Below are 10291 nucleotides of genomic sequence, written 5' to 3'. Positions count from 1 at the left end.
TACCAAGTGAGCAGTACTTGTTCTTTGAACTAATCTCTGTGTCTTTCTAAAAAACGCAACTCTGGAAAGTGATCCTTTTTACTAACAAATTAATTTTTGCCTTCTGAACCATCCTTAAGAAAAGTATACTGAATATACCAGGATCCCTGAAACAAGAAGAGAATGAAAGGGGCCATATATAAGGTGACAGAGTACAAATATAGTGCTGGTATTTTTCACCAAAATCAACAAAAGGTGCAGTTCCTATTTTGTTCTGAGGGTTCAGTATGATCATCAGTAAGTATGCATGAAGGGAAGATGGCTGCATCCATAAAAATAAAATCGGCTTGATTTTAGTGATGAAAGTACCTGGAATAACTTTGTACTATGACTATTAGCTAGACAGATGACAGCCCAATTTTATGCTTTTTAATGGTGTTATTTAATGAGCAAAATAATGGAGTGTTTTATCAGATGTTAAAGTTCTGTGTCCTTAAGTAGGGAGGTATGCATGCAAATTTTTCTCTTTCAGAAGTTTATAACAGGTTGCAGGCATTGTGTAACTTTTTGGTTTTTGAAATTTCTCATTCTTGGCCATCAGAACTAAGCCATCTCAGACATATTTGGATATGAAAAGGTTTTGTTGTTTTTTATTTTTAAAACAATTGTGTACATACATTCTTTCTATTTAGTTTTAATTTGGCAGTCAGGAGTGATATAACTTAGTTGCTGTTTACAACACTAGAAATTTAGTACCTTAAGTAATTTGACCTCTGTGATTACATTTGTCACTTTACTTTTAATGATTTTGTACAGTAGTTTTGAGAGTAGGTTGGTTCTAGAATTAGACTTTGAACCCCAGCTGATGAGCTTAGCCACTTGGAATATTAACTGTGTAGCTTTTACATTCTGTTTTAAAACAAGGAGTTAAAAAGGTGCTGGCATATTGAGGTCTAAAATTAGGCCACTTAGCAGAAACCTGCTCCTTAAATGGTGAAATATTTTATTTTTGCACTTTGAGTCATATTCCTACCCCATATAAGCTACAGAGGAGCCTGAATGGATTGGGCAGGAAACAAATATAATGCAAACAAGTTGCAGCTAGTGCTGAGTGATCCCAATTTGGGTGTACTCTGAACATTATTTTTTATTTTTCACTTGAGAAAATGGCACAAGGCAATTTAAGTTTTATTATGCTTTTAAATCTCATACTTTAGAATCTGGTAACATCTTCAATAATTGTTGATTCTTTTACATGCTGGGGATGAAAATGCCAACATTTCATCTAAGGAAATTGCATAATCATGAAGGGTGAAGGATGTTTCCTATGCAGTTAGAGTCTTTGACCCTTGAGGTCAAAAGATATGTAACTCCCATTTTTTTCCAGATGACAGAAGAGGACTGAATTTAGCTAGGGAGGGACTGGCGTTGGCTTTTGGGAAAATGTTTGAAAAAAAATCCATGGCAACATTAAGTCAAGAATGTTGAATAGCTACTTAATGGTAAATTTCCTAACATCAATCTTCTTTCCTTCGTGTGGATTTTATTCTAGAACAAAATAGAAAAAAAAATTGCAACTAACTTTGCAGACCTCTTGATACTGAGAGTGCCTAATAGCAGACTGCAATGAGGATTGTAAAATAACTTCCCACACTTACATTTATCATATCTGTTTTGAGGAAAAGGTAAGCTAGATTTATAATTTATTGTTATAACTATTACAGGGCATTGTTTACATATATTAATCATCTCCAGGTCTCTTCCTTGGAAAACTTTGAGACAAAATTCTTTTCCATTTCTTTTTTTAATACAAAACCTATAGTTTTGTTGCTTTTTGTTTTGTCCAGAAATTTCCAGATTTTGTCTTTGTATTTTTTTCTTGTTAAAACCATATTGAAGGTAGGATATACATTTTGGGTGTGAATATGGCTAGGTAGAGAAGCTACATGCCTTAGGTCTACATATTTTTTACCTTGTCTACAGTTGGAAACGTGTGAGAGGCTTACATCATTGAACACTGAGATTTCAGTATAGAAGGAACCAAGGTTTTTTGTTTGGGGATGCAAACTGGAGGTTATATTGAAAGTTCTCCATGCAATTTCTGTCTTCCTAGGGGCAGCGTTACCTGTTTTTTCCTTTTTTTCCTTTCTTTTTTTTTTTTAATCCCATGAAGAGCAGCATTACTGAAGGGTAATTGAAGTTTCTAATCAGGTTTAGAAGAAGGCAAGTTTGCTATTATCACCAGATAATTTGGGAGAAACCTTTTTTGGCTGCAGAATTCTCAACATGCCTATTTTCTCCATAGTTCTCTGTGGCCAGAATTGCTAGAATAAAAATACAACTTCTGTATGCTAGATCTATTTATTAGTATCCCTTTAAATCAGAAAGCAATGAGCTTAGCCATGGAACCAGTCAGTTAAATAAGTGTGGACTGTTCACAGGAAGAACCCCATGCTAGAGACCTGCTGATAGTGTAACTCTGACACTGCACATGGCATTCTTCCCTACCCTGTACCTGCCTGAGTTTTGTTACTTAGAATTCTAAAAATCTTATAATTTTGTAAATCATAAGGACAGAGGCATCACATCCTTTTATAGCTGATGTGAAACCATGTGTTCTAAGGAAACCTGTTTGGAATGTGTTATTTATATATTCAAAGTCATAATCATAACACTAACCTGCTTTGATGGTATTAGTAAAAAGCAATTTCATCATCAGTTTCATAGTAAACTTTTTTTTAAGGATTCTTGTTCCATAATGTTTGAGAACATTAACCATATTCTTTTTTTAAACTCTCTAATCTAATAAATTTAATTCTTTGATAGTCTTCTTGTAGACTTAAGTTACCCCTTACTAAAAGTAATTATGGTAATAGTCATTTGTCAGTTCTTTACGGTATTCAGGTATTTGAGACAGGAAAGCTCTTTTTTTACAATAGTCCCATGGCTTTCTTAAACAGTATTGGTTTCATTCAGATAGTTTCAGAGCCAACAAAGCATGTCAGCTTTAATGCCATCTTTACTTTGGCAGTTAAGACAGTTTGCATTTGTAAAATGTTTTAATCTGAATTACCCCACACTGCTGTAGAGGAAAATTCTTAATAACACCAAAAGTCAGACTGCTACAGGTGAGCAATGAGAAAGGAAAGAGGTTGAGGGTATTTTCTTTCTCTGTCTTTGAGTAGCTTTGAATGACTGAAATTACTATGGAAGTAGGTTTTGTTTCCCCTCTCACCTATCCCTCACCCCCAGCAAATGCCACCAATTTCAAGTATCTAAAATATGGCCAGTTATTTTGCATCAAGTTCAATGAAAACATCTGTGAAATCTATAATCCAGCTCCCCAAAAAGTTGGTTTTTTAGAATATGTTCTACCCTAAATTGACCAAAGGACTTTTATTCAGTGTACTTCATGTTTAAGCATAAGGAAGCTTTGTGCCTAATATGGATGGAGAAGGAATACTATGTTAATTTTGTTGTTATTTCAGGTCTGTTTCAATCTGAACTACTGGGTTGTCTGAACTAGCCAAGCAGTGTTACCAGTTAGTAATATCATCTTTAAAATGCTTAATTTTAATAATTTTTTATTCAAAGAATCTATGGATTGTTAAGACAGTTGAAGTATTTCTGATATGAAACAAAGGGAGTGGAAACTGGTACTTAATGGGGGAAGCAAAATTAGCTTGGGCTAAAGTGGGCGTGTTTTGTTTTAAGAATGCTACCTAAATGTCACCCAATCTGCAGAGATACTAGTATTACTTGAAAATGTGAAAGTTCCTGTGGTAGCCATACCTTGAAGCACAGTGTTGTATATAAGTAAATATCTTGATTCTAAATTAAATCCAGATTTCACTAATATATATTATTTTATATCTTTGTTGTATTAAAATGTTTAAAAACACTAAAAATAAAACATTTGAAAGTTGGGTTGTAGTCTCTTATTTAAATGCCTTTCCATTATTAATACAGCTGGTTTATTTTTTATGCAGTGAATTTTTATCATTTGCAAATGATTGGGCCCTGCAACTTTAAATCCTAATGTATACCTGGTCCCTGGCATTTACTAATTTTTGGTTGTCTATTGATAAGCCATTTGCCTTTTCTCCTTTCTTTTCTGTAAACTAGGAGAGAAAGGTAATCTTCATGATGGTATAAGAATAATTATAGATGAAGTCGAGAAGGAGGAAAGGGAAGCAAAGCAAATAGCTGCTTATTCCTGGGCACATTAAAGTTTTTGTTTATTGGTTTGGGGTTTATTTTAATTGTATATTTTGTAGAAAGATGCCATCATCCTGTCAGGTTAGCTTTGGAGATAATGATGAACAAGAAAAGAAAACAGTTGTTAGGGGTAGCCCAGCAGCCCAGAGCCATGGAATGGTGAGAACACTAAGTATTGTCACAGGGCCCTATGAGTTTATTAATTCATAACTGAATTTGTCTTCATGATCACTACTAATAGTAGCCTCTCTGGTGCTGGCACCAGCTGGTCTCTCTCAGGAGCTCCGGAAAAGAATAGTCCAAAACAGACTGAGAGGCTGCTTGGTAGAATAGAAAATGTGGTGGATTTAGACTCTGAGGACCTAGGTATGGGTTGCAGCTCTACTGCTGATTAAATTGGGTCTTTTCTTCCAGCTCCACTTAACCTTATGTGTAAAATGTAGGGGGAAATGCCTACCTCATAAGCTGTGTTAAGGGCCAGATTATGAAAGTACTGTGGCCTTAATGGCTCAGTACCTGGTTTATAATGCTGACATATTAGTTGAATTTAGGTCAGAAACACAGGGCCTGTACTCCCAGGGAGTTAATAATCTAGCAGGGAAGATGACCTAAAAAATGGAACTGGCAACATTCATTGGCAGAATAGAGCAGTAGTTTTAAAGCCGCCTGGGTGAACATCTTGTGGGGTTGGGGAAGAGAGTTGGAGCTTGTACCATTTTCATCCAGAGTTGGTGTTTTACATGTTTGGCTTTCCTAGTAGGCTTTCCCTTTGAAAACAGGGTTGAGGTTAGGGGAGGTAAATGTTTGGAAACCACTGAGGCAATAGACAAATTCACTCTCTTCATTTAATAGTAGCTTGGGAGAGGAAGGGCTCACTGGGGACTGAGGATCCAAGAAGAATTCACTAAGCATGTGAAACTTGAACCTAGCCCTCCCTGACGGATAAATTCACTAGGCTGTGATGAAAGGCTTAGAGGGCTCTGTGATGTGAAAAAATTGGATTTATTTGTGTATGTGTTAGGGAACTGTTGACAGGGTATGTGTTTTTTAAATGGAAGCATTGGGAATGCCTATTGCCAGGGTCTAAATTGTGGGGACAGGATAAGTAATTGTGTAAAACAGAAATTGGTAAAGGGCAGAAGTTTAAGTCTAAAAGAGAGAGGAAAGATGATGGAAAGTACACAGAAGATCGCTGGAGGTGAAAGGAAGGCAGCGACCCCAAAATAGTAGGTCAGGGCACCAGGACTGGGCACAGTTTGTAGGAGGCCTTTGTCCCCAGCCGAGGAAGATCAAGACACCAAACAAATGAGCTGCCAACTGCTACTGGCTGGTGCCATATGAATCTAGGATATGATATACCTTGTATCCAAAATTGTCTCTGTTTTTTTTTTTTTTGGCGATACGCGGGCCTCTCACTGTTGTGGCCTTTCCTCTTGCGGAGCACAGGCTCCGGACGTGCAGGCTCTGCGGCCATGGCTCACGGGCCTAGCCGCTCCGCGGCATGTGGGATCTTCCCAGACCAGGGCACGAACCCGTGTCCCCTGCATCGGCAGGTGGACTCTCAACCACTGCGCCACCAGGGAAGCCCCAAAATTGTCTCTGTTGTGCTCATGCACCTAATCTGTTGAAATGCTGACCTGCCAGGCATTAAGTGGAGTGGAAGCTGACTCTGGTGAAGACGTGAGGAGATGCAGTGGTAAGAGATGCCTCAGAGGAGCTCAGTGATCACCCTCAGCTGTAAGTTAGAAAAAGGACAGATGACAGCTATAAGACCTCTGCTGGAGTAGCATGATATTTAAATGCTGTATGTTCTCACCTCACAGAGCTCCCCATGAGAGCCAGAAATACAAAACCACCATGACCTACCTGTTCATATTCCAGCCTTAAGAGCCCTGGATCACACTCTGAAGAGAATATCTGTACGTAATGTTTTTTTTTTTTTTTTTTAATTAGAGTATAGTTGATTTATACTATTGTGTTAGTTTCAGGTGTACAGCAAAGTGAGTCAGTTATACATATATTCATTCTTTTTCAGATTCTTTACCCATATACGTTTTTACAGAATATTGGTTGGTTATCTGTTCCACATATAGTAGTGTGTGTATGTTAATCGCAAGCTCCCAGTTCATCCCTCCCCTTGATGTTTCCCCTTTGGTAACCATAAGTTTGTTTTCGAAATCTGTGAGTCTGTTTCTCTTTTCTAAATAAGTTAATTTGTATCATTTTTTAAATTGGATTCCACATATGAGTGATATCATATGGTATTTATCATTCTCTGTCTGACTTACTTAGTATGGCAATCTGTAGGTCCATCCATGTTGCTGCAAATGGCATTATTTCATTTTTATGGCTATTATTCCACTGTATATATGTACCACATCTTCTTTATCCATTCCTCCGTCAATGGACATTTAGGTTGTTGATGTCTTGGCTACTGTAAATAGTGCTGCAGTGAACATTGGGGTGCATGTATCTTTTCTAAGTATGGTTTTCTCTGGGTATATTCCCAGGAGTGGGATTGCTGGGTCGTATGGTAGTTCTATTTGTAGTTTTTTAAGGAACCTCTATACTGTTCTCCATAGTGGCTGTATCAATTTACATTCCCACCAACAGTGCAAGAGGGTTCCCTTTTCTCCACACCCTCTCCAGCATTTATTGTTTGTAGACTTTTTGATGATGGCCATTCTGACCGGAGTGAGGTGGTACCTCATTGTAGTTTTCATTTGCATTTCTCTAATAATTAGTGACGTTGAGCATCTTTTCATGTGTTTTTTGGCCACGCTGTATGTTTTCTTTAGAGAAATGTCTATTTAGATCTTCGGCCCATTTTTTGATTGGGTTGTTTGTTATTGTGACATAGAGCTACTTGAGCTGTTTGTATATATATTTTGGAGATTAAACCCTTGTTGGTCACGTCATTTGCAAATATTTTCTCCCATTCTGTGGGTTGTCTTTTCGTTTTGTTTATGGTTTCCTTTGCTGTGCAAAAGCTTTTACGTTTTATTAGGTCCCATTTGTTTATTTTTGTTTTTATTTTCATTACTCTAGAAGATGGATCCAAAAAGATATGCTCTCATTTATGTCAAAGAGTGTTCTGCCTATGTTTTCGTCTAAGAGAGTTTTATGGTGTCTGGCCTTGCATTTATTTCTTTGATCCATTTTGAGTTCATTTTTGTGTATGTTGTTAGAGAATGTTCTAATTTCATTCTTTTATGTGTAGCTGTCCAGTTTTCCCAGCACCACTTATTGAAGAGACTGTCTTTTCTCCATTGTATAGTCTTGCCTCCTTTGTCATAGATTAATTGACCATAAGTGCATGAGTTTATTTCTGGGCTTTCTGTCCTGTTCCATTGATCTATATCTCTGTTTTTGCACCAGTACCATACTGTTTTGATTACTGTAGCTTTGTAGTATAGTCTGAAGTCAGGGAGCCTACCTAATGTTTTTTTGATACAGACTAATCAGCTGCCTTTAATAAGATGTCAGAGTACATGAAATTTGATCCAATTTTTCCACAAAGACTGATTTTGGAGGCTTAGCTGGAGAGCATTTTGGCAGTGAGGATGCAATTTGAGGACTTCAGCATGGTTGAAATCTCACATGTAGACATGTAGAAATGTGATAAGTCTAAATGTCTAGGCAAGATTCTGAACTTTCTTCACTATTGATTCCACAGTGGTGCCTGTGATTCTTACTCTCTTTTTTTTTTTTTTTTTTTTTTTTGCGGTACACGGGCCTCTCACTGTTGTGGCCTCTCCCATTGCGGAGCACAGACTCCGGACGCGCAGGCTCAACGGCCATGGCTCACGGGCCCAGCCGCTCTGCGGCATGTGGGATCTTCCCGGACCGGGGCACGAACCCGTGTCCCCTGCATCGGCAGGCAGACTCTCAACCACTGCGCCACCAGGGAAGCCCTTACTCTCTTTTTTAAAAGTTACTAATTTCAAGTAAATGAATCATGAACATGGTAACAAACTGTACATACTGAAGAGTCTTCTCCCACCCCTGTGCCCCAGCCTTTAGCTCTCCTTCCAAGAGACAATCATTTTTTTTTTTGCGGTACGTGGGCCTCTCACTGTTGTGGCCTCTCCCATTGCGGAGCACGGGCTCCAGACGTGCAGGCTCAGCGGCCATGGCTCACGGGTCTAGCTGCTCCGCGGCATGTGGGATCTTCCCGGACCGGGGCACGAACGCGTGTCCCCTGCATCGGCAGGTGGACTCTCAACCACTGCGCCACCAGGGAAGCCCGAGACAACCATTTTTAACGAGTGTGTTTTCCCAGAGCTATTCTATGCATATACAAATATATTTTTTTAAAGATTATTTTTACATTATTTTACACAAGTTGTAGCGTATACACATATGTGCACATATAAACATGGTTTTACACCTTGATTATTTTGCTTAACATGTGCCAATCCCTTCCCCTCTAGGGACACACCTTAGTTGAATGAGTTGAGTTTATTGCTCATTGCAGTAAGGGAGAACACACACCATGGGGAATTATAGGGCATCTCAGTTGCAGTGTGTTGGAAAGGACTTACCGGATTGGGGTTTGGATTAGTTGGTTTTGGGGGAAAGTTTTAAGGAAGCAGCTCATATTTGCTGTGGATTGGATGCTTTCAGGTTGCTGGAGCAATTCTATGATTGCATATTTTAATAAATCTTAACAAGGCAGGAGGAATGAATTGAGGCTAATGTTACAATTCATAAGTGCTGCTGTTACAGCAGTCACTCATATCAGCCAGGATAGAGGGATGTTTGGTCATGTTTGTAGTTACAATAATGTTCGTGTTTTTATCTGTGTTCAGACATCATTACTAAATATTCTTGTTTTTGTCCTGATCCGTCATGGTCACAGATCTCCTTGTCTGATGTTGGGGTGTTCTGGGAAATTTTTTATGTTCAACAGTAAAACAATAAGGCCTAGCTGTGAGTGCCAGGCCAGCTTCTAGCAACATCGAGTTCTCGATGATGGTACCAGGTCATCTCCCCAGTGTCAAGGGGAGCTTTTCTCTTAATGTTGTCTCCACTGCACAGATGTCCTAATTTATTACGCATTCCCAGAGAGATGGACATTTAGATTGTTTACTATTCAAACAGTACTGCAATAAATAACATATGTTACTTTGCCTGTGTGCAAGTTTATCTGTAGAATAAATTTCTAAAAGGAAAGTTGTTGTCAGAGGCTTTGTGCGTTTTAAATTTCATTAGATATTGTCAGATTGACTTCAATAGAAGTTGTACCAATTTATTTTTCCACTAGCAATGTATGAGTTTGCCTGTTGATCCACATCATTGCCAAAATAAGGTATTACTGAACTTTTGTATTTTTGCCAACTTGATAGGTTTAAAAATGGTATCTTAATTCCCTTTCTGCATAAGTAAGCTGCAGAATTATTTTTAAATTGCGGTAAGGGAATGGTGGAATGGTGACAACTTTATTAGCATGTGAATCTTTCTGGAAGACTAACTGAATCACAGACTATGTCGTATATTTTGTTAAAAACCCATATGGCTATAAGATATTGAATGGGAAAAGGAAGATGATTATTAGATTGAGGAGTGTTTCTCCTATTTTATTTGTAGCATAGTCTTTCAACTTGGCCAACTTTTGTCATTGGAGAGTAGTGTTTTTTCATGATAATTATCTTCCCTGAACCCTGATGAAAGCTAAGCGCCATCTAGTCTAGGGGAGAGTCCAGAGGATCTAGTTGCTCTCCTTGTTTTAAAGTTCTATAAAATGTAACTGTTAATACCTGTCTGCCTACCAGCAGCTACTATTGGCTCTGACATCGCTTATGAGACATTCCAAGGACTTGAATTTACCTGTCCCAGATATAGGGCTGTATTGTAGATGTGTAGGACCTGAGGTATGAAAGATGTTTTGAAAAAATAATTATCAAACATTTATTGAACACCTACTATATGCCAAGCACTGGTGACAAAGTCCCTGCCCTCAGGAAGCTTGCTTTCTAAACAATAAACAAATATATGAGAAAGAAAAAAAGCATCCCTGATAGCTGTCAACTAGCGTAGTTACAGTGGTGTTCCCCTACTGAACATAATGTTACCAAATATCAGCAGCAGATGA

This window comes from Phocoena phocoena, chromosome 16 (assembly GCF_963924675.1).
Source record: "Phocoena phocoena chromosome 16, mPhoPho1.1, whole genome shotgun sequence".
Taxonomy (NCBI): Eukaryota; Metazoa; Chordata; class Mammalia; order Artiodactyla; family Phocoenidae; genus Phocoena; species Phocoena phocoena.
Note: the sequence above shows the minus strand (reverse complement) of the source record.